Below are 24,074 nucleotides of genomic sequence, written 5' to 3'. Positions count from 1 at the left end.
ATGTAGTGTCCCTCTTTATCCCTTTTGATTAACTTTGGCTTGAAATCTATTTTATTTGATATGAGTATGGATACTCCTGCTTGTTTCCGAAGTCCATATGAGTGATATGATTTTTCCCAACCTTTCACCTTCAGCCTATGTATGTCTTTTCCTATCAAATGCATCTCCTGTAGGCAGCATATTGTTGGGTCTTGTTTTGTGATCCATTCTACTAGCCTGTGTCTCTTGATTGGTGAGTTTAAGCCATTAACATTTAGGGTTATTATTGAGATATGGGTTGTTCTTCCAGCCATATTTGTTTATTTCTGTTACTAAACATGGTTTGTTTTCCTCTTTGATTATTTCCCCCCCTTTAGTGTCCTACCTCCCACTGTTGGTTTTCATTGTTATTTTCCATTTCCTCTTCCTGTAATGTTTTGCCAAGGATGTTTTGAAGAGATGGTTTTCTAGCTGCAAATCCTTTTAACTGTTGTTTATCGTGGAAGGTTTTAATTTCATCCTCCATCCTGAAGCTTAATTTCGCTGGAAACACAATTCTTGGTTGGAACCCATTTTCTTTCAGTGTTTGAAATATGTTATTCCAGGATCTTCTAGCTTTCAGAGTCTGTGTTGAAAGATCAGCTGTTATCCTGATTGGCTTACCCCTAAATGTGATCTGCTTCCTTTCTCTTGTAGCTTTTAAAATTCTCTCCTTATTCTGTATGTTGGGCATCTTCATTATAATGTGTCTAGGTGTGGGTCTCTTATGATTTTGCACTTTCGGCGTCCTGTAGGCTTCTAGGATTTGGGGTTCTGTCTCATTCTTCAAGTCTGGGAAGTTTTCTTGTATTATTTCATTGAATAGATTGCTCATCCTTTGGTTTGAAACTCTGTCCCTTCCTGTATCCCAATGACTCTTAAATTTGGTCTCTTGATGTTATCCCATATTTCTTGGATGTTCTGCTCATGGTTTCTTAACAGTCTTGCTGAGCTGTCTATGTTCTTTTCAAGTTGAAATACTTTATCTTCATTGTCTGATGTTCTGTCTTCTAAGTGTTCTACTCTGCTGGTAGTATTCTCAATTGAGTTTTTAAGTTGGCTTATTGCTTCCTGCATTTCTAGGATTTCTGTTTGTTTGTTTTTTATAACCTCTATTTCCCTGTATAGTTGATCTTTTGCTTCTTGGATTTGTTTATGTAATTCATTGTTGAAGTGATCTTTCATTGTCTGATTTTGCTGTCTGATGTCTTCCTTGAGACTCCAGATCATCTGAAGCATGTATATCCTGAATTCTTTATCTGACATTCCATCTGCTGCAGCTATTACCTCTTCTAAAGTTGAGTTGACCTGCAATGCTTGTGGTCCTTTCTTTCCTTGTCTCTTCATACTGTTCGCGTTCCTTTCTACTTGGTGAAACTGTTGTGCTATTGAATTTTCCCCCTATATATTTATATTGGTCTTGTATAGTTGCAAAGTCTCCCTCGCAGGCGCGGGCGGTGGCTCTGTCCCTCTGCGGGCTGCTAGGCTTGTTCTGTCGGTGGTCACAGTTCTGTCTACTTTGCAGGCACAGGCAGCGGCACTGCCCCTCTGCAGGCCTCTGGGGCTGTACTGCCAGTGGGTCGCAGGTCCGCCTACCTTGCAGGCGCGGGGGGGGGGGCGGCTCTACTCTTCCTGAGGCCACTGGGCCTGTTCTGTCTCTCGGTTGCAGGTCTGGCCTGTTCTGATGGTGGTCACAGTTCCGTCTACCTTGCAGGCGCGGGGGGGAGGGGGCGGCTCTGCCTCTCAGCACGCCGCTGCTCCTCTTCTGCCGGTGGGTCACAGGCCCGCCTACCTTGCCGGAGTGATTGGAAGCTCTGCCCCTCCGCGGGCCACTGGGCCTTTTCTGTCAGTGGTCACAGTTCCGCCTACCTGACAGGCGCGGGGGGTGGGGGGCAGCTCTGCCCCTCAGCAGGCCGCTGGGCCTGTTCTGTGGGTGGTCACAGTTCCCTCTACCTTGCCAGCGCAGGGGGAGGGGGCGGCTCAGCCTCTCAGCAGGCCGCTGCTCCTCTTCTGCCGGTGGGTCGCAGGCCCGCCTACCTTGCAGGAGTGATTGGAAGCTCTGTCCCGCTGCGGGCCACTGGGCCTTTTCTGTCGGTGGTCACAGTTCCCCTACCTGGCAGGCGCAGGGGGTGTGGGGTGGCTCTGCCCCTCAGCAGGCCGCTGGGCCTGCTCTGTGCATGGTCACAGTTCCCTCTACTTTGCTGGCACAGGGGGAGGGGGCGGCTCAGCCTCTCAGCAGGCCGCTGCTCCTCTTCTGCCGGTGGGTCGCAGGCCCGCCTACCTTGCAGGAGTGATTGGAAGCTCTGTCCCGCCGCGGGCCACTGGGCCTTTTCTGTCGGTGGTCACCATTCCCCCTACCTGGCAGGCGCGGGGGGTGGGGGGCGGCTCTGCCCCTCAACAGGCCGCTGGGCCTGCTCTGTGCGTGGTCACAATTCCCTCTACCTTGCCGGTGCAGGGGGAGGGGGCGGCTCTCAATATTAAGCTTTTTATGGCTGATATTTCAAATGACTTCTTGACCACTGCAAGCCTGAAGCTAAAATGGTATCTGGCACTGATAGGGACCCCCTAAGTATTTCTGATGGTCTGAATGTACACTGGGTACTGAACTGAAAACTGCGGTTCACTGACAAGTGAAAAGAAAATGTATTATCCCTATCCAAAAGGAAATTGGATGGATAGGTTTAGGATGTCTCATTATATCTCTTTTTCCCCAGATATAGCAAGAGTAGATGGAGCCATTTGATTAAAAAAAGTAAGGAAGAATATGTTGCCAAATTATTTTATGATAGTTACATTGTTGTCCTATTAAACTGACATTCTCATATCAGTCACTCCTTTTGGTCACATTTTGGGATGGCCTATTAAAATGGAAATGCATAATTAAAATGCTAACTTTTGCTGTTGATTATGTACAGAATGGTTTATCAAATATGTTTTGAGTAGTGGAGCTTTTTCCTAAAGCAGAAGCTCACTGTGAAGTGCAATATACACATAGGTAAGAGTGGCTGATACTGGGAATGAAGCAGTGGGCATAGAACCTGTTTCCACCACCAGTCACCTCTCCTGACTGCTGTTTCATAATCACACTGGTATTAAGATCATAAATGTTAGACTCACCCTTTCAATTGGGAAATTGCTGTTCAGAGCTGAACTGAATATCCAGAGTCTTAAAATGACTTGGCAGCAATGGCACTACAAGCCAGGTCCTTGAGTTCTCATACACTGTGCCTTCACCTGTGATATCCTAGTATTCCTGGATGCTTAACTCTATAATCAGATTAGAGCCTTGCTGTGGGAGTTCCTATAAGAAGAGGCAAGTCAGACATTTCTGGGAGTCAGTAGGCTTGCTTTGAATTCTGCTTCTCCCCTCAGGCTGTGGGACAATTGCTTTATAAGACTTCTCATTTGGAAATCAGCTCACATCTGTCTATGGTGGTAGAAGTAAGAAATGAGACATATTTCTCCAAGTATTTATTTTACAATTACTTAATAGCTGTCAATTTCCATGCAACAGAGAGAAATTTCACCAATATGTGTCTTAACTTCCCATTTTTGGAAAGCGGCATGACTGTGATCAAGGAGGGTAGGACCTTTTCATGACTATTCTTGGTTTTATTTGTAAGTCAAAGTCCAGAGTAGCAATAGCTTACTTGGCTGAACTGGTGGAACAATATCAGTAATAGTTATCTTCTCAGGCTAAAGGAAGTGGGGAGAGAATATGAAATGAAACCAATCAGAACTGTGGAAATTAAAGACACAATTAATCATATTAAAAATTCACTTTCTGTTTACAATTTATTTTGCTTAACATGATAACCTACAATTCTACTCATTTTCCTAAAAGGCATGAGATCATTCTTTATGCCACTTTTTGTACATATATGCCACATTTTAATAATACTTTCATCTGTTGACTGGAGCCTAGACTGATTCTATATATTGCCTATCATGAAAAGTGCCACAATAAATATGGGTATGCAAGTATCTTTTGTATGCTGACTGCATTTCTTTTGGATACATTCCCAGTAGTGGTATAGCTGGATCAGATATTAGTTCCATTTTTTCATTTTTATCTGGGAGGAACCTCCATACTGTTTTGCATATTAATATTTATTATCAGTCCTACCAATAGTGTGTGTGGTTCCCTTACTTCTCATCTTCTCTAGCATTTTTTATCTTTTTATTATTTCATCATAACCATTGTAATTGGGACAAAATGGAATCTCAACATAGATTTGATTTGCTTTTCCATGATGGTTAAAGATGTTGAGTATTATTTCCTATATGTATTGGTCATTTGTACTTCTTCTGAGATGTGTTTTTTAAATTTTTTTTATAATTGTAGATGGACAGCATACCTTTATTTCATTAATATTTTATGTGGTGCTGAAGATCAAATCCAGTGCAGGAAGTTATCTGCCCCTGAGCTATAGCCCCAGCTTGTTAGAAATGTTTATGTGTTCTAGAAACTCTCAGTAGAATTTTTTTGCATCTTCTAAATATAAAATTATGTCGGTGGCAAATAGGGACAGTTTGAGTTCTTTTCCTTTCATATACCTTTAATTTCTTTCTGTTATTTAATTTCTCTGGCTAGGCTTTCAAATACTATGTTGAATGTGAGTGGTGAAAGATAGCATCTATGTCTTGTTCCAGTTTTTAGAGGTAATACTTTCAATTTTTCTCCATTTTGAATGATGTTAGTCTTGGTTTTAGTGTATATAACTTTTACAATACTGAGGTATATTCCCACTATACCTAGTTTTTCTAGTATTTTGAGCATGAATGGATGCTGAATTTTGTCAAATGCTTTTTCTGCATCCATTGAGATAATCATATTATTCTTATATTTAAATTTTGGTAGCAGAGATTAGAACCACGGGCAATTTACCACTGAGCCACATCCCCAGCCCTTTGTTTTATTTAACTTAGATACAAGGTCTCATTGAGTTGCACAGGCAGGGCCTCACTAAGTTGCTGAATGTGGCTTTGAACTTGTGATCCTCTTGACTCAATCTTCTCATTACTGGGATTATAGGCATGTATATTGTTTTTGGTAGTTGCCATTTTGACAATATTGAAAAGAAGATAGGATGTCTTTTCATCTTCTAAGGTCTTCTTCAGTTACTTTATTTAGTGTTCTATAATTTTTATTGTAGAGATATTTCATTTCCTTGGTTAAATTAATTCCCAAGTATTTTATGTTTTTGAGGTTATTGCGAATGAGATGGTTTTCCTGATTTCTTCCTGAGCTGAGTGACTTTGGAATATAAGAAAGCTATTGATTTGTGAGTTTTCATCTTGTATCCTCCTACTTTGCTGAATTGTTTTATCAGCTCTAGAAGTCTTCTGGTGAAGTTTCTTTGAGTTTTCTCGATACAGGATCATATCATCAACCCAAAGAGATGATTGATTTCTTTTCCTATTTGTATCCCTTTAATTTCCTTTACTTGCCTGATTGTTCTGTCTAGTATTTTGAGAACTGTGTTGAAAAAAAATGTTGAGAGTGAACATCCTTGTCTTGGTCCTGATTTTAGATGATATGTTTTCAATTTATGTTATTCAACATAATGGTGGCTTTGGGTTTGTCATAGATAGCCTTCACAATGTTGAGGTAAGTTCCTTTGATCCCTAGCTTCTCCAGCATTTTTAACATAATGGGTACTGGATTTTTATCAAAGGTCTTTTCTGCATCTATTGAAAAATCATGTGATTCTCATGTCCTTAATTCTGTCTAAGTGGTGATTAACATCTATTGATTTGTGTATATTGAACAAAGTTTTCAGCCCTGCCTGGAATGAAATCCACTTGATCATGGTATATGATGGGTATATGATCTTCTTGATGTATTTTTCAATAAGGTTTGCTAATATCTTGTTAAGAATTTTTGCATCTATGTTCATCAGTTACATTGGCCTTTGTCTGGTTTTGGTATCAGGATTATACTGGCTTCATAGAACTTATGTATTTGAAAAATTTCTTTCCCTTTCAATTTTATGTTATAATTTGAGAGAGACTGGCGTTGCCTTTTCTTTAAAGATCTGGTAGAACTCAGCTGAGAATCCATTTGGTCCTGAATTTTTCTTTGTTGGAACACTTTTAATTGTTGTTTCATTACTTGATATTGGTCTATTTTAAGTTTTCTATATCTTCTGGTTTCAACCTGGGTAGGTCATATGTGTCTAGAAATTTATCAGTGTCTTCTAGATTTTCCAGAAATAGGAGTATAAATTTTCAAAATAGTTTGTAATGATCCTCTAGATATCCGAAGAGTCTGTGGTAGTATCTTCTTTTTCATACCTAATGTTGTGTATTTGGGTCTTCTCTCTTTTTCTTTTTGTCAGTTTGGCTAAAGGCTTATCAATCTTATTTATCTCTTTGAAGAACCAACTATTTGTTGTATTGATCCTATGCATTGTTTTTATTCTCAATTTTATTAATTTCATCTCTAATCTCAATTTTTTGTCTTCTACTGATTTTGGAATTAACTTATTCTTATTTTTCTAAGACTTCAACGTGGAATATAAGCTTACTTGTTTGGGATCTCAATTTTTTTTAAATGTAAGCACTCAATGCTGTAAATTCCATAGATTTGGATGTCATTTGTTTCTATGAATTTCTTAGTTTCTTCCCTCATTTACTCTGTGATACAGTCTTCATTGAAAATAATAATGTTTAATCTCCATGGTTTATCTTATTTTTCTTGCTTTTGACTTCTATTTTTATTTTATTATAATCTAATAGGGCACATGTGATTATATTGATTTTTTAAAATTTGATAAGACATTATGAGCTAGAATATGGTTACATATTCAAAATATACCTAGAATATGTTCTGTTTTGAGAGCATTCCATGAGCTTCTGAGAAGAAAGTAAATTAAACTTTTTTTTTGCCATGAAATATTCTGTAGACGTTTATTAGGTCCATTTGATTATAATATTATTTAAGATAGAAATATCTTTATTAATTATATTTTTGAAGACCTATTGTTGATAAGGGTGTGTTGAAATCACCCAGTATTATTGTATGGGGATATATTGGGATTTAATGTCAAGAAGTATTATTTTTTATATAGTTAGGTGCAACAACATTTGGGCCATGTATATTTACTCTCCTCAAACCTTCTTGTTGGATTGTTTCATTTTCCAGTATGTAGTGGCCTTTTTGGAATCTTCTGATTAGTTTTTTCTTCAAGTCTGTTTTGTCAAATATAAGAATAAATACTCCTTTTTTTCAGACTCTATTCATATGGAAGATTTTCTTTCCATCATTTTACTTTCCACCTGGCAGTGTCTTTTCCTTTGTGATGAGTTTCTTGCAAACAGCATATAGTTGGATCTTGCTTTTTTAATCAATTCTGCTAATCTATGTCTTTTAATCGGGGAGTTGAGTCCATTTGCATTTAGTGTTATTATGTCTATGTGTTTATTGTTTTCTTCTATTTTGGTTTATTTGATATATTTATATATGACTTTATTTTCATTTAATTGGTTTCTTTTCAAGTGATTTTCACATATTTTGTAGTTTTGGGGCTCTTCCTTTTATATTTTATCTATGAATTTCTTTTTTGTAGGGATGACTTAGTTGTCATAAATTCTTTTAGTTTTTTCTTGGCATGGAAATTTTTTATTTCACCATTGATTTTGAAAAAAAAAATTCTGGATAGATCAATGATTGGTAATTGTTTTCTTTTAGAGCTTGAGATATCTCATCCTAGGCCCTCTTTGGATTTAGGATTTACGTTTAGGAGTCCAAGTGTGCTTTTGTTTACCCCATACCTTTATATGTTGTATACTTGTAAATTGCTTTTAATTTTACAGAAGCTCCCAATGTGAGATTGTCTTGAATCTCAGAAAAGAATTTGGACTTAAACTTTGAATTTTGAGCAATCTCAGAACTGTTGAGATTATAGGGACTCTTGGGAATTGACTAAATGTATTTTGCATTGTCAGATGAGTACAAGTTTGGGGGGATCACGGGCAGAATGTTATGGTTTGGATATGATGTGGCCCCCAAAAACTCATGTATAAGACAATACAAGAAGTTTCAGAGGAGAAATGATTGGATTTGAAAGTCTTAACCCAGTCAGTGAATTAATCCCTGATGGGATTAACTAAGTGGTAACTAGAGGCAGGTGGATGTGGCTGGAGGAAGGGGTTAATTGGCATGGCTATGGAGTATATATTTTGTATCTAGAGCTGGAGTTTCTCTCTCTGCTTCATAATCACAGTGATATGAGCTGTTTCCCTCTGCCACACTCTTCCTCCATGATCTTCTGCCTCACCTCAGGCTCCAAGGGATGGAGCCAGCCTTCTCTGAACTAAGACCTCTGAAACTGTGAGCCCTCAAATAAACTTTTCCTGCCCTACAGTTGTGCTGATCATGTCCTTTAGTCACAGCAGCAAAAAAGCCAACTAAAACAGCTTTATTGGTTTACCTCTAAATATATCCTGATGTTTTTCTCTCATAGTTTTTAGTATGTTTCCTTATTTTCTATGTTAGGCATTTTGATTATGATGTGTCTCAGAGAGTCTTAGTTCTGATTTTGTCTATTTGGGGTCCTGTGTGCATTCTGTATGAGGATATCTATGTTATTTCTAATATTGGAAATTTTTTGCTGTTACAACTTCATTGAAAATGTTCTTAATGCCTTTAGACTGTATCTTCATGATCTCTTCTAGCCCACTGACTCTCAGTTTTGTTGTCTGGATGCTGTCCTAGCATTCTTGTATGCTCTGATCATTGGCTTCTATTTTTTCCCCTTTATTGTAAATTGAGTATTCACATATCTTGGCTTTAAGACCTGAAGTTCTCTTTTCTATGCAACCTAATCTGTTGATGATGCTTTCAAATGAATTTTTAATTTAATTAATTGTGTCTTTAATTTCCACAGTTCTGATTGGTTTCATTTCATATTTTCTTCCCTCTTCCTTTCTCTCTTTTTTTTTTGGGGGGGGGTGGATGGGTGGGTGGGTACCAGGGATTGAACTCAGGGGCACATGATCACTGAGCCACATCCCCAGCCCTATTTTGTATTTTATTAGAGACAGGGTCTCACTGAGGTGATTAGTGCCTCAGTTTTGCTGAGGCTGGCTTTATAATTGTGATCCTCCTGCCTCAGCCTTCCAAGCTACTGGGACTACAGATGTGAGCCACTATACCCAGCTTCAATATCTCTGTTTCTTTTTTTTAAATTATTTTTTAATAAAAATTATATGCATGGCAGTAGAATGAATTTATGCACTTTGATATATATAAATGGGATATAATTTCTCATTTCTCTGGTTGTACATATAGAATCACAATGATCATGCAGTCATATATGTACATAACGTAATAATTTGTTTCATTCTATCATTCCTATCCCTGTAGCCCCTCCTGTCCCTTGACTTCCCATTACCTAATATAAAATAACTCTCTTCTTCCCTAGCCCTAACTCCCTTATTGTGAATTACCATATGCATATCAGAGAAAACATTCAGCATTTGTTTTTGGGGGATTGGCTTATTTCACTTAGCAGGATATTCTCCAGCTCCATCCATTTACCTGCAAAGGCCAAAATTTCATTCTTCTTTTAAATGTGTAATATTCTATCAAATATATTTACCACATTTTCTATATCCATTCACCTATTGAAGGGCACCTAGGTTGGTTCCATAGCTTTGTTATTGTGAACTGAGCTGCTATAAACATTGATGTGGCTGTGTATGTAGTATGCTTTTAAGTCCTTTGGGTATAAACCGAGGAGTGGGATAGCTGGGTTAAATGGTAGTTCAATTCCCATTTTTCTGAGGAATCTCCATACTGCTTTCCATAGTGGTTGCACAAATTTCCAGTGCCACCAGCAATGCATGATTGTATCTTTCTCCCTACATCCTTACCAATATTTATTGTTGCCTGTATTCTTGATGATTACCATTCTGACTGGAGGGAGATGAAATCTCAGAGTAGTTTTGATTTGCATTTCTCTAATTGCTAGAGATGTTGAACATTTTTTCATATATTTGTTGGTTGATTGTACTTCTTCTTTTGTGAGGTGTCTATTCAGTTCCTTAACCCATTTATTGATTGGGTTATTTGTTTATTTTTGGTGTTAAGTTTTTTGAGTTCTTTATATATCTTAGAGATTAATGCTTTATCAGAGGTGTATGTGGTAAAGATTTTTTTCCCAATCTGTAGGCTCTCTCTTCACAATAATGATTGTTTCTTTTGTGAGAAGAAGCTTTTTAATTTAAATCCATCCCACTTATTGATTCTTGATTTTACTTCTTGTGCTTTAGAAGTCTTATTAAGGAAATTAGATTCTAGGCTGACATGATGAAGATTAGGGCCTACCTTTTCTTCTATTAGGTTCAGGTTCTCTATTATAGAGCTTAAATCTTTGATCCAATTTGAGTTGAGTTTCATGCAGGGTGAGAGATAGAGTTTTAATTTTATTTTGTTACATGTGGCTTTTAACTTTTCCCAGCACCATTTGTTGAATAGGTCATCTTTTCTCCAATGTAAGTTTTTGGTACCTTTGTCTAGTATGAGATATATATTTGTGTGGGTTTGTCTCTGTATCTTTTATTTTGTACCATTGTACACATGTCTGTATTGCTTCCAAAACCATGCTGCTTTTGTTATTATAGCTCTCTAGTATAGTTTAACTTCTAATATTGTGATGCCTTCTGTTTCACTTTTGTTGACAGGATTGCTTTGTCTATTCTGGGTCTTTTATTTTTCTAATGAATTTCATGATTGCTTTTTCTAGTTCTATGTAGAATGACAATGGGATTTTAATAGACATTTCATTAAATCTGTATAGTGCTTTTGGTAGTCTGGCCATTTTGACAATATTAATTCTGCCCATCCAGTAGCATGGGATATTTTCTATCTTCTAAGGTCTTCTTCAATTTCTTTCTTTAGTATTCTTTAGTTTTCATTGTAGAGGTCTTTCACCTATTTTGTTAGATAGGTTTCCAAGCATTTATTTATTTATTTATTTATTGAGGCTATTGTGATTGGGATAGTTTTCCTAATTTCTCTTTCAGAGGATTCATTGTTGATGTATAGGAATGTGTTTTATTTCTGGGTATTGACTTTATAATCTGCTACTTTGCTGAATTCATTTATTATTTATAGAATGTTTTTGGTGAAACTTTTGAATCTTCTAGGTATAGAATCATCTCATCAGCAAATAGTGATACTTTGAGTTCTTCTTTTCCTATTTATATTTCTTTAATTTCTTTCATCTGTCTGATTGCTCTGGCTAGAGTTTTAAAGTCTATGTTGAATAGAAGTGATGCAAAAGGGCATCCCTCTCTTATTCCAGTTTTTAGAGGGAATGCTTTCATTTTTTTTTCATTTAGAATTATGTTGGCCATGGATTTAGCATGTGTATCTTTTACAATGTTGAGGTATGTTTCTACTATTCCTAGTTTTTCCAGGGTTTTGAACATGAAAGAGTGCTGTATTTTGTCAAATGCTTTTTCTGCATCTATTGAGATGATAATATGATTCTTATTTTAAGTCTATTGATGTGATGAATTACATTTATTGATTTCTGTGTGTTGGACCAACCTTGCATCCCTGAGATGAAACCTACTTGATGGTGGTGCATTCTTTTTAATATGTTTTTGTACTCAATTTGCCAGAATTTTATTGAGAATTTTTGCATATATGTTCATCAGGGATATTGGTCTCGAGTTTTATTTCCTTGATGTGTCTTTTTCTGGTTTTGGGATCAGGGTGATATTAACTTCAATGAGTTTAAAAGCATTCCTTCCTTTTCTATTTCATGGAATACTTTGAGGAGTATTGGTTTTAATTCTACAATTCTTTAAAGATCTTGTATAACTCAGCTGAATTCTTTCTGGTCCTGGGCTTTTCCTAGTTGGTAGTCTTTTGATGGTGTTTTCTATTTTGTCACTTGGAATTGATCCATTTAAATCAGGTATGACTCCTGATTTGGTTTGGGTAGGTCATATTTCTCTATAAATTTGTTGATGTCTTTGATATTTTCTATTTTATTGGAGTATAAATTTTCAAAATAGTTTCTAATTATCTTCTGTTTTTTAGTCATGTCTGTTGTGATATTTCCTTTTTCATCATGTATTTTAATAATTTGAGTTTTCTCTCTTTTTCTCTTCATTAGTATGGCTAGGGGTTTATACATTTTATTTATTTTTTAAAAGAACCAACATTTTATTTTGTCAATTTCTTGAATTCTTTCTTTTGTTTCAGTTTCATTGATTTCAGCTCTGATTTTAATTATTTCCTGTCTTCTACTGTTTTTGGTGTTGATTTGTTCTTTTTCTAGGGCTTTGAAATGCAATGCTAAGTCATTTATTTGTTGACTTTTTATTCTTTTAATAAATGAGCTCAATGCAATAAAATTTGCTCTTAGTATACCTTCGTAATGTACCAGCGATTTTGATATGTTGTATTGGTATTCTCTTGATTTTAAATTTCATCTTTGATTTCTTCTACTATCCATTCATCATTCATTAGTGTATCATTTTTGTCTCCATATGTTAGAGAAGCTTCTATTTTTTTATTTTATCACTGATTTCTAATTTCATTCCATTATGATCTTATAGAATGCAGGGTATTATCACTGTTTTTAAAAAATATTTATAAGAGTTGCTTTGGGTCATAAGATATGGCCTATTTTAAAGAACAATCTTTGTCCTTCTGAGAAGAAAGTGTATTCCCTCATTGATGGATGGAATATTATATATGTCTGCTAAATCTAACTTATTGATTGTATTATTTAATTATATATTTTCTTTGTTTAGTTTTTTTTTTTTTTGTTTTGAAGGTATGTCCAGTAGTGAGAGAGGTGTGTTAAAGTCACCCAGTATCATTGTGTTATGGTCTATTTGATTCTCAAAATTGAGAAGGGTTTGTTTGATGTACATAGGTGCTCCATTAGATGGGGCATAAATATTTACAATTGTTATGTCTTGGTGATATATAATTCCCTTATGTAGTATGAAATGTCCTTCTTTGTCCCTTCTGATTAACTTTGACTTGAAGTCCACTTTATCTGAAATGAGGATAAAACCCCTGCTTGTTTATGCAATGTACATTAGTAATATGTTTTTCCCATCCTTTCACCCTCAGTCTGTGGATGTCTTTGCCTATGAAGTGATTCTCTTGGAGACAGCATATTGTTGGGTCTTATTTTTTAATCCAATCTGTGAGTCTATATTTATTGATTGATGAGTTTAGGTCATTCACATTTAAGGTTATTATTGAGATACGATTTGTATTCTCTGTCATTTTTATTTATTTCTGATTTTTAATTTGACTGAGTTTCTCCTTGATTCACCATTTCTTTAATAGTACCTCCCTTTGTTGGTATTCACTTTTTTTCCCACTTCTTTGTTGGTAATGTTCTGTAGTGCAGGCTTTCTAGTTGTGAATTCTTTTTTTTTTAAATCATAGAAGGTTTTCATTTTATTTTCAAATCTGAAACTTAACTTCAATGAATATAGTATTCTTGACCGGCATCCTTTTTCTTTAAGAGCTTAAAATATATTATTCCAGGACCTCCATGCTTTGAGGGTATGGATTGAGAAATCAGCTGAGATCTTAATTGTTTCCACTACACATAATTTTTTTGTTCTTTCTTGGCCTTTAACATTTTATACTTATTTTGTATTTTAGTCATCTCATTATAATATGTCTTGGTGTGAGTCTGCTCTAATTTTGTCCATTTGGGTTCCTATAAGCCTATTGTATTTGATTTTCCATTTCATTCTTTAGTTTTGGGAAATTTTCTGACATTATGTCATGGAAAAGATTGTACATTCCTTTAGTTTGTATCTCTGTTCCTTTATCTATCCTGATAACTCTTAAGTTTCATCTTTTCATGTTATCCCATAATTCTTGGAAGTTCTGTTCATGGTTTATTCATGGAATATTATATATTAGATATTCTTACCATATCTCTGCTAGGTCAACTTTATTTTCAAGATTATATATTTTGTCTTCATTGGCTGAGGTTCTGTCTTCCAAGTCTGTTGGTGATATTTTCCATTGAATTTATAATTTGGTTTATTGATTTTTCCATTTTGAGAATTTCTGCTTGTTTTTATTTCTGAAATCCCTAATCCTTTATTAAAGGGTTCTTTCATTTCCTGCATTTTCTCTTTGATTTCACTCTTTATATTGTAATCCTTTATTTTTCAGATCAGTTTAAACTATGTACATTCTAAACTGTTTCCCAGACATTTCTTCTACTATGTTGTAAGTGGATTCTGTTATTGGAGCATCTTGGTTTGTTTGGGGTGCTTCGTTCCCTTGTTTTTTCATATTGTTTGTGTGTTTTCCCGTATAGTGGTATGGATATGAGGCAGTACAGATTCTCCCCTGTAGATTTATATTGTTCCTGAAGGTTTCTAGTATCTTGCTTTTTAAGAGGGAGACCAATATCAACAGCACCAAGTGTAAACAATATAAAGTCTTAAACCTAATATGTCCCACTAAGGCATCTACTATATTCTTGCAATAAACAGAAATGATGAGTTCAATCACTGTTTACAATATAAAGAGAAAATTCACTAAAAGGGTTTATATTTTCAAATGATGGACAATGAGAGAACAGAAGTAGTGCAAGATATGATGTTCATGAGGGAGGAAGAGAGGAGCCAGAAGCAAAAATCCACAGGAAGAGTGGAAGAGGAACTGATAGAGGTTGGCTATTGGTTGGAGAAAAGGTAGAAAGAGAATCCAGGAAGACACACAAATGAGAGAAAGAATACATACAAAGAAAAAAATTAAAAAGTATAAGACTACAACAAAACTACAAAACATTATTCATATATCACCGTCCTCAACAACTTGATGCATAAAAAATACCATGCTTCAAACATACCAGAAAAATAAAATACATCTTATTAGAAATTGAACAACTGTCTCTTGCCAGTGTTTGAAAGTTTCTCAGCCCTGTCTCTGAGTTCTCACAGACTTACCAGTCCCAAATTGGCCCTTATAGACCCAATAACTAACCCATGGATCTTGGCTTCAGATACCCCAGGCTCAGCCACACTGCAAACCCAAGATCTCAATGTTGCTTCAATTTGCAGAGAGACCACCAGGGATATGCTCACACAAATGAATGACCCTAAGAAGCAGCAGCAAGATGGAGGCCACCACCACTCCCAGCAAGAAGACCCCAGGTACAGCCAAATCCTAAAGCACCCTGACATTGGACCACCAGATCCTGGCCAGAGTCCCCAGATAGAGGCGGCTGTGCCCCAAGATGGCAGTGGCAGCAAATCTGCTGGCACCAGGACTCCCAGGCCCTGGCTGGTGTTCCAAGATGGATGCAGTCACATGCAACAAAACCTGGAGTCTCGTTGGCAGTTTACTTCTAGGCATTGGTGGCAGCGGTAGTGGTGGGAATCATCAGCAGCCTGTGGTAGGTTAGCGGCAGTTATAGTGGGTCAGTGGCAGTGATTGGTGGCTGCAGCTTCAGGGGTAGCATCACCCAGAAAGAAGATCTCCAGATGACTTCCAGGCAACAGCAGTGCAGAGGAGTGACTCTCCATGCTTATTCCCCATGGAGCTCTGGGTACTTCTGGTTGGTTCTCAGGAAAACACTTTATTTTCAAGTGATTTCATACTCAAAACCAGGCTTATTAGGAACACAGGCTGTCACTTCATGTTTTGTTTTCTATGCTTTTCTTCTAAATTTTCTCCCTTTCTTCTATTTCTCTTACCTGAGAGAAGATCTTGGCTGAGATTATAGGTGTTTACCACCACACTTGGCCTGTTCATAATTTTGATCACACTTCAAATACTTCTCTAATTATCTTGTCACCTCCATCACCACTGTACAGCACCCTATCACATTACACTGCCAAATGTTTTGTTTTGTCATATTGTTTTTGGAATTATTCCATAATAGTTATTACAGAATTATATATTTCTTTATTTTTCTGTTAATTATATTTTCCTTAAAAGAATGTAAAGTCTTTAATGGCAGATATTTCATGTGACTTCTTGACCACCTATGCTCAAACTAGAATGGTATCTGCACCTGATAGGTTTCCATAAATATTTCTGATGATATGACTGTACACTGGGCACTGATCTGCAAACTGTGGTTCATTGACAAATGAATATAAAATGTATTATCCCCTTCTGAAAGGAAACTGGATAAACAGACTTAAGGTGTCTTATTATATTTGCTTTTTCCCAGATAGAGTAAGAGTAGATTGGAGCCCTGTGGTATAAAATTAAGGAAGAATATGGTGCTATATTATTTTATAATAATTAAATTGTCCTATTTAATTGACATTCTTATATCAGTCACTCCTTTTTTGGTCACTTTTTGGGAAGGTCCATTAAAATGCTAATGAGAGTGGTTAAAATGTTAACCTTCCTGTGTAAATTATAGGAGCCAACATTGTTGATTATATACAGAAGAGCTTTCAAACATATTTTAAGTAGTGAAGCTTTTTTTTTTTTTCATAGCAGAAGCTCACCCCTAAGTATAAGGTACACATTGGTAAGAGTGGTTGATACTTGAGTTGAAGTGGTGGAGATTGAAATCTAATCCTGTCCACCAGGTGTCCCTTCTGACTCCTGTCCTTCAAGGTTGTGTCCAAAAGGATGACCTGTGGCACCCAGAGCAGCTACACAGAAAATGGTTTTAGGATCATAAATATTAGTCTCACCTCTTAGTTTTTGAAATGGAGGCCCAAAACCTGTAGTATTTTATTCAACGTCTTGAAATTACTGGCAGCAGTGGTACAAAAATATAGCTCCTTGAATTCCAGTGCAATGTACTTTCACCTGTGTTACCCTATAGGCGTGAATGCTAAATGCTATAGAATCCAAGGGTTTCTATAGCATTTAGACTAAAGCCTAGGAGTGGGAGTTCCTACAGGAAGAGTCAGAATTTTTCAAGATCTGAGGGTCATTGCTTAGAATGCTTCTTCTCCCCTAGGACTATAGAAGAATTTCCTCACAAGAGTTTTCATTTGGAAATCTTTTTATACTTGTCTTAAGAAATAGAAATAAGGAAACTTGATTTCATTCTCCAAAATTATATTTTACAGTGACTGTATGAATTTCCATGCATCAAGGGAGAACTTTTACCCATATAACTTCCTATTGTCTCTGATCAAGATGGGTAAGATGGGTAGGGATATTGGCCCACTTATATGGTTATATTGTGGGCATGTATGACTATATAACAACAAATCTCATCATTGTGTACAATTATAATGCACCAATAAAAATGTGAAAAAGAACATGTTAAAAAAGAAGGGGGGACATTTTAATGACTATTTTTAGTTTATTTGTGACTGAAAACTTGGATTAGAAATAATGTACTTGGCTGAACTGGTGGATTCATATCAGCCAGTGAGGTTACCTTCTCAGCTAACTGGAAGCTCAGAGCCAAACACGATACTTGGTATGCTACCAGAGAGTCAATAGATCATTTCCCTAAATAAACAAATTTCAGAGATATGTGCTATCCAGTAAATATAGTTTATGAATATATTAATTTGATATTTGAATACATATTGAAGTGGATGGACATCATCTGTGCTATATGCAATTATGATATCCCAGGCATCAATGACACCCACACTGAGATCCTGGAAAATGTCCATAATCACAAGATATTGAATGTAACCATGAAAGTCACTTAATCTTTCCACATAATTGTGCCTCTCCCTGATGTTTTCTGTCTTGGTAATGATTGTGGTGTCTGAGCTTCTCAGAAGGAGTCGCTGAACAGCTTTGTGGACACTGAGGGCCCTTCTCATGAAAACATTAATGGGAAAGGGTCTGAAATGCTGGTCCAGAGAAATAACAATGATGGTATGTTTTTCTCTGCAGTCCTGTCAATGGCTCAGGCGATATATTCAATCTCTTTGAATAGGGAGATTATCCAAACAAGGGGTAACCATGTTTTTTTTTTCCATTGCATGTTGATATTTCTATCCAAGTACATAGCTAGTTGATGTTGTAGTTTTCCATACTAATGCAGATCCACTGACTTCATTGCAGAAGACAAATAGGCAATCCCAAAATGAAAGGAGAATAAAGTTAAGAAGATTGACTATTCATAAACACAGGTGAAAAAAAATGGTGTTTAGACATAAATAAGCTAATCATGTTTGATTTCTTACAGGTTTGACTGAGGGGACACTTTTGAAATTTACTTCAACAATAAAAAAATTTATGCAAATATATTATGTATGCCCTTCTGAAGAGCCATGCAGATTGAAATGAACTGGTGATGGTAAGGTACTGAAAATCTTCATTGAAGGATGATGTGGTCTGCTTGTAAGATTATATTTATAAAACTTGTTAGCTGTGAATGAATGTCATTTAAGGCTAGAGGAAGGTGTTAACTGATGTTATTTACATAAAAATAAATTTACAAACTTCACCAACTAATTGGTAAATTCCCTGAAACCTGACACTATATTCTAAATGTCTATGTTTCATTCCATATGCATGGAATGATACTGAATACCTTATCTATAATAATAGTATCACTATTTGTTTGTGAAGTCGTTTATAGTTTATAAAGCATTCATTTACACTGAGGCAGTCACTCATGTCAAAGTCCCTCATTTATGTATTTAATTGTCGTGTCATAAAAAAAAAAACCAAGAGAGAAACTCACCTGTCCGAGATTATAGAGTTTTAAAAGAACCAGCCTTAGCTTGAAGTTCCTACCACTTCTTATGAAACTAGTTTACCTGATCTTGACACTTATGCAAAGAATGATAGCATAAATAGAGTAAGATGATATCCTTGTATTTTTCAGCATATCAATTACACCTTATCTGACTACCAAAGTCAGCTGATTTATAGCAAGTATGTCAGTGAGAAATGTGTATTAAATGATTGCTAGTGCTTTGTAACATGCATTGGAGATAAAGAACTAAATTTGAAGTCTTAAGTCAATGATTGAAAAATAAACATGCTGGATGTTTGATTGCTTTCTTAACTCTTTTTCTAACTTACTTCAGTTTTCTCTTTCAAAACCTATTCTATCTATAGAATTTAATTGTTACCAAAATATACAAGAGACGTTTACCTACAGTGACTGCCAAGATGAGCTGAAGAGGGTAGGTAACTCAGTAATGGAGTACTTTTCATGAGCTTTGTAGAGGTTCTATAAAGAGAACTACTATAGTAGAATGTGAATTTAAAGGTCATCACCACGCCCTTACTTTTTAATTGAGGAGATTGAGGTCCCAAGGAGTTCTATCATTTACTAGATATTGGAATCAAAACTCCTTCTCTGATGGAAGGTTGGAGCTCAGATCCTACTTAAATATTTTCCTTTCTATCAAGAGGATCACTTTCTTGCTAATTTAGAGATCCAAAGAGTGGCCACATCATAGCTACAAGGCCAAGATTGAGCCACCAAAACTGTACTGTCCTCAGTGACAGGAGCTGGACCAAGGATATAGAGTGGACATAGTAATAGTTTTCAAGGTAAGTTTGCTAAGATCTGTTGATAGATTCTGATTTATTATTGACACACTCTTGATTTAGAGACCAGCTGTACTCAATTCTCACACCTAGATTTTCTAGCCCCAATTCTGACATTAACTAATAATAATTGCAATTGCTATTGCCTTTTGGACACTTTCTATGTGCCAGTGCACCCTTCAGTGTGTTAATTACTTCACAACCAGTACCTCATTTCATGTTCAAAACAAATTCCACTCTTGGTTGAAGGATGAGGAAAATGAGACAGAGAAAATCAATAATAGGCCTATGGTCATTGTTTGTAAGTGTCACAATCTAGGTCTGCTAGACTATAAATACATAGTTGTAAACATTGTGACACCAATAATGCAAGGTTATTACCTTTCTCCTGAATTTGTCTTGTTATCAAGTAATGATAATAGTGATGATAGGTTATATCAAAAGAAACTTATTTTCTAACAGACAATACTCTAAATGCATCATATTTATTGCCTTATTTACCAGGAGGAAGTTGCTCTTCTCATCTACAGTTGACAGGTTAAGTAAACTGAGGGACAGAATGTTTGTCACTGCATTTCTTCTCTTTCTCTCCCCACAGTGGTTCAGTCTGGTTACATCTGTCTAACTGGTATGTGCCCATTAGTGCTCCTGTTTTGATCACACCGATTGCTGCCTGGTACAGGCATTTCCAACATATTGCTTACAAACTGCTTTGGTTAAAACAAAACAAAACAAAACAAGACCTATATTGAGGCATAGTTACATGCATTTTGAGGGCACAATTTAAAGATTGTTGACAATTTCACCCACCTGAGCAGCCACCACATTTAACAGACCTAATATTACCATTACCCTCAAAAGTTCCATTTCCAGGTCTGTCAGCCTGCTCTGCTTCTTGGTCCCTGGCAATCACAGACCTGGTTTCCAGTGCTACAGATGAGGTTTATTTTCCTCGGGTTTGAAGTAAATGGAATTATGTAGAATGAACATTTTATCTGGCTCCTTTAAATCAGGGTTAATTTTTGAGGATTCGTCTGTGTTGGTGCACTTACTACTGATCTGTTTCTTTTCAGTTTTAAATAACATCCCATTTTGTGAATGCATCATAACTTTATTATCTTTTGTCATTGTATGATCATTTGAGCTATTTTCAGTTTGGCCTATTGTGTATAAAGCTGATGTGAATATTCTTATACAGTTCTCTATACAAAATTTTCACTTTCTTTTGGTCGATACCCAAGAGTGGAATTACTGATTCAAATGGAAAGTAGATGTTTAACTGTTGGTACATCTACCAAAATCAGCTGGACTTTATTGCTCTTAATCTGTAGATATATTTGGGGAGAACTGCTCTAGTAACAATATTGAGTCTTCAATCTATGAGCATAGTTTTTTTTTTCAGAGGCTAATAATGTGATGTGGGAGATGTTACTCCCAGAGAAGTGGCTCTACCACTTTTTGTTGCTGGAACTTCCTAGTCCTTTGCTTTCACACTATCATTGATATACATAAGTGGTTTTATCTTACTATTTGTTTTTATTTTATTTACCTATTCTCTATTTCATTGTGTCCCTGTTTGTCTCTTTTGCATTAATCAGAAAAATTTAAATTATTCTTTTGCTATCTGAAGTATCCTTTATAGAAATACTAGCAGCTTTATAATTTCTACTCTATTTTAGAAATTTCAGCATGTATCTTGACTTTGTATTGTTTAATATAAATTCGCACTTGCAATAATTCCTAGGAATGAAAGAACTTACAAAACTATAACCAATCTATGTTTAACTCTATCACACTATTTGTTGTTATTTTAATACTAAAATGATATAATTGTTATTAGTTCTACATAATATGTAATTACATTATTTGTATAATCCTTATTCTTTTAGATCTGTGCACTTAGTTTTTTTCCCCATCTTTCTATAACATTGTTTGGAAATTTTTCTTGTTTGGAGAATTGTCTTTAATATTCTGAACATCTAAATCTGCTAGTAGCAAATTCTCAAATCTATATTTGCCCCTCTTCTTTTACTTTCATTTTTTTTTACTTGTAGATGGACAGAATGTCTTTATTTTATTTGTTTACTTTTATGTTGTGCTGAGGATTGAACCCAGTGCCTCACACATGCTAGGCAAGTGCTCTGCCACTGAGCTACAACCCCAGCTTTCACTTTTTAGGAATATTTTTTTGCTGAGTTTAATTCTGTTTTCTAGGTGTTTTGCTTGTTTCTTTTTCATTTGTTCTTTGCGTTTTGGTAGGAGGAGAGCGTCAGCACTTTGAAATGTTATATATATTCTTCTTACTTCCCTAATTAATCTTTGCTCCCCTCTTACTTTCTCTTGGATTCTAGTATCTCAAGTCCTTACTGTCTTCGTAGGTTTCTGATGCTTTAAACAGATTCAAAGTAAAATTATTCAGCTTTTCCAGTTGTTCTTAAAAGGCATTTATAAGCCAATTTCTGATTTTTGGAAACAAATTATGTGTGTGTGTGTATGTGTGTGTGTGTGTGTGTGTGAGAGAGTGTGTACAAATATATACTATACATATGCATGTGTGTATTCACTCTATAAAATATTTTTATTTTATGATATTATATTTTATTTCATTTTTACTTAGTTTCCTAAATAAACTCTTGTGGCTGATATGTAGAAATACCAATGCACTGTTTTTTTACAGAGCTTTCATGTCAGTGCACATCCAGAACAAAGATGATTAGAAGTAGCCATTCTAGACACCATTGTATTGTTTCCACTGTTTCCCCCCTTTTTTCTCTTCTTTCTTTCATTCTTTTTTTGGTATTTTGTGATATTTGATTAAATATGTGACATTGTGGTGCATGATATTTGTTTTTAGTTCCTTCTTTTGGGTTGAAGAAGTTCTCTTCTGAAAAACAGTTCACAAAGTGTTTTCTTATCAATGGAAGGAAATTGGGTTACTGTCAAGTCATCTTTTCCTGATTCACTGAGGAAGCTGTCTGATTTCTTTTACTTATATCTTTAAATGCCATACATTGCATTAATATATTTTCTAAAGCCGAACAATGCTGCCACTGCTGGCCGAAATCCAATTGGTTAGTAATGTAGATTAGAATTTTAACACCATTCTGTTACATTGTTGGTAAAATTGCAAATTAATACAGTCATTTTGAAAGCAGTTGTGCTGGATTTTTTTGTGGTAAGTTCTGCCTGCCTAGGCCTTAGTTGAAGCAATCTGATTTGAGCATGTTACAGAGGATTTGTCAGTCAGATCCATAAAGAATCATATGAAAATTCTATTTATGTTGACTGTTTAATCTGCATGTAGCTGCAGGGAATTGGTAGACTTCAGTATGCATTAGTATAAAATGGTGGAGAAAAATGCAGTGGACATGCACTGGGAGACACTGCCCAGCAGTAGAAGCACCTCAGTGGGTTTACTTACAACATGGAGTGCTGTTGTGTGAAAGGGATAAAGGTAATAAGCATAAGAAATCTTTATTACAACATTCTCCATGTGAATTGAAATAACATATAAAGCATACTATAGGTATACACACATATTGAAAAACAAAAATAGAGATCTTGCTTTTCAGACTTTATGAGATCCTGGCACCCACCTGGGCTGGGTGGCCCCTACACAAATCCAAACTCAATGATCTGTCCCCAGTTTAGAATCCATCTTTCTAGAAAGTTTTCCAGAACAATTCTAGATCACTCTGATGCCTCCCATATTGTGAAATCCTGTGGCACATTTGTACATTTTCTACCCAGACAATGTCACACATGATACAAGGCAAAGAAATAGTATCAGCTGTAAAGAGGTATTTTTGACACATTTTCACTCTTCCCAAGTAGATGTTAGCTGAGTGACTCTCTATGCTTGTTCCTCATGGAGCTCTGGGTATTTCTGCTGGTTGGTTCTTCATAAAAAACTTTATCTTCAAGCCACGTCATATTCAAAAGCAGCCTGTTCTTGTTAGGAACACAGGCTGTCACTTCATCTTTTGTTTTCCATGCTTTTCTTCTAAATTTTTTTCCTCTCTCGAAGACCACCACACCTGGCCTGTTCATTGTTTTGATCTCACTTCAAATGTTTCTCTACTTATTTTGTCACCTCCATCACCACCACACAGCACCCTATCACATTACACTACCAAAAGCTTTGTTTTGTCATATTGTTTTACTATGAATTTTGGAGTTATTCCATAATAATTTTTACAGAATTATGTTTTTCTTTTTCTGTTTATTATCTTTCCCTTAAAGCAATGTAAAGCCTTTGATGGCAGTTATTTCATGTGACTTCTTGACCACTATATGCTCAAAGCTAGATGGTATCTGGAACTTGATAGAGTTTCCATAAATATTTCTGATGATCTGACTGTACAGTGGGCACTGAACTGCAAACTGTGGTTCATTTACAAATGAATATAAAATGTATTATCACCTTCCCAAAGGAAACTTAATGATAAAGAAGCTTAACATGTCTTATTATATATGCTTTTCCCAGATAGAGTAAAAGTAGGTTGGAGCCCTGTAGAATAAAATTAAGTAAGAATATGGGGTTATATTATCTCATGACAATAAAATTGTCCATTCTTATATCAGTCACTCCTTTTTGGTC

The 24,074-nt window shown here is 35.8% G+C and overlaps 1 pseudogene; it reads right to left on the bottom strand.

Annotated features, from left to right (window-relative positions):
- Positions 1-17,445: 17,445 nt before the first annotated feature.
- On the bottom strand, positions 17,446-18,026 carry LOC124096824 (NXPE family member 4-like; annotated as a pseudogene).
- Between the last annotated feature and the right edge of the window lie 6,048 nt (positions 18,027-24,074).

The sequence above is a fragment of the Marmota monax genome, unplaced genomic scaffold (genome assembly GCF_021218885.2).
Source record: "Marmota monax isolate L192 unplaced genomic scaffold, Marmota_monax_Labrador192_F-V1.1 WCK01_AAM20220418_F8-fsc00602, whole genome shotgun sequence".
In the NCBI taxonomy this organism is placed as follows: domain Eukaryota; kingdom Metazoa; phylum Chordata; class Mammalia; order Rodentia; family Sciuridae; genus Marmota; species Marmota monax.
Note: the sequence above shows the minus strand (reverse complement) of the source record. Positions and strands in the feature narration are given on the sequence as shown.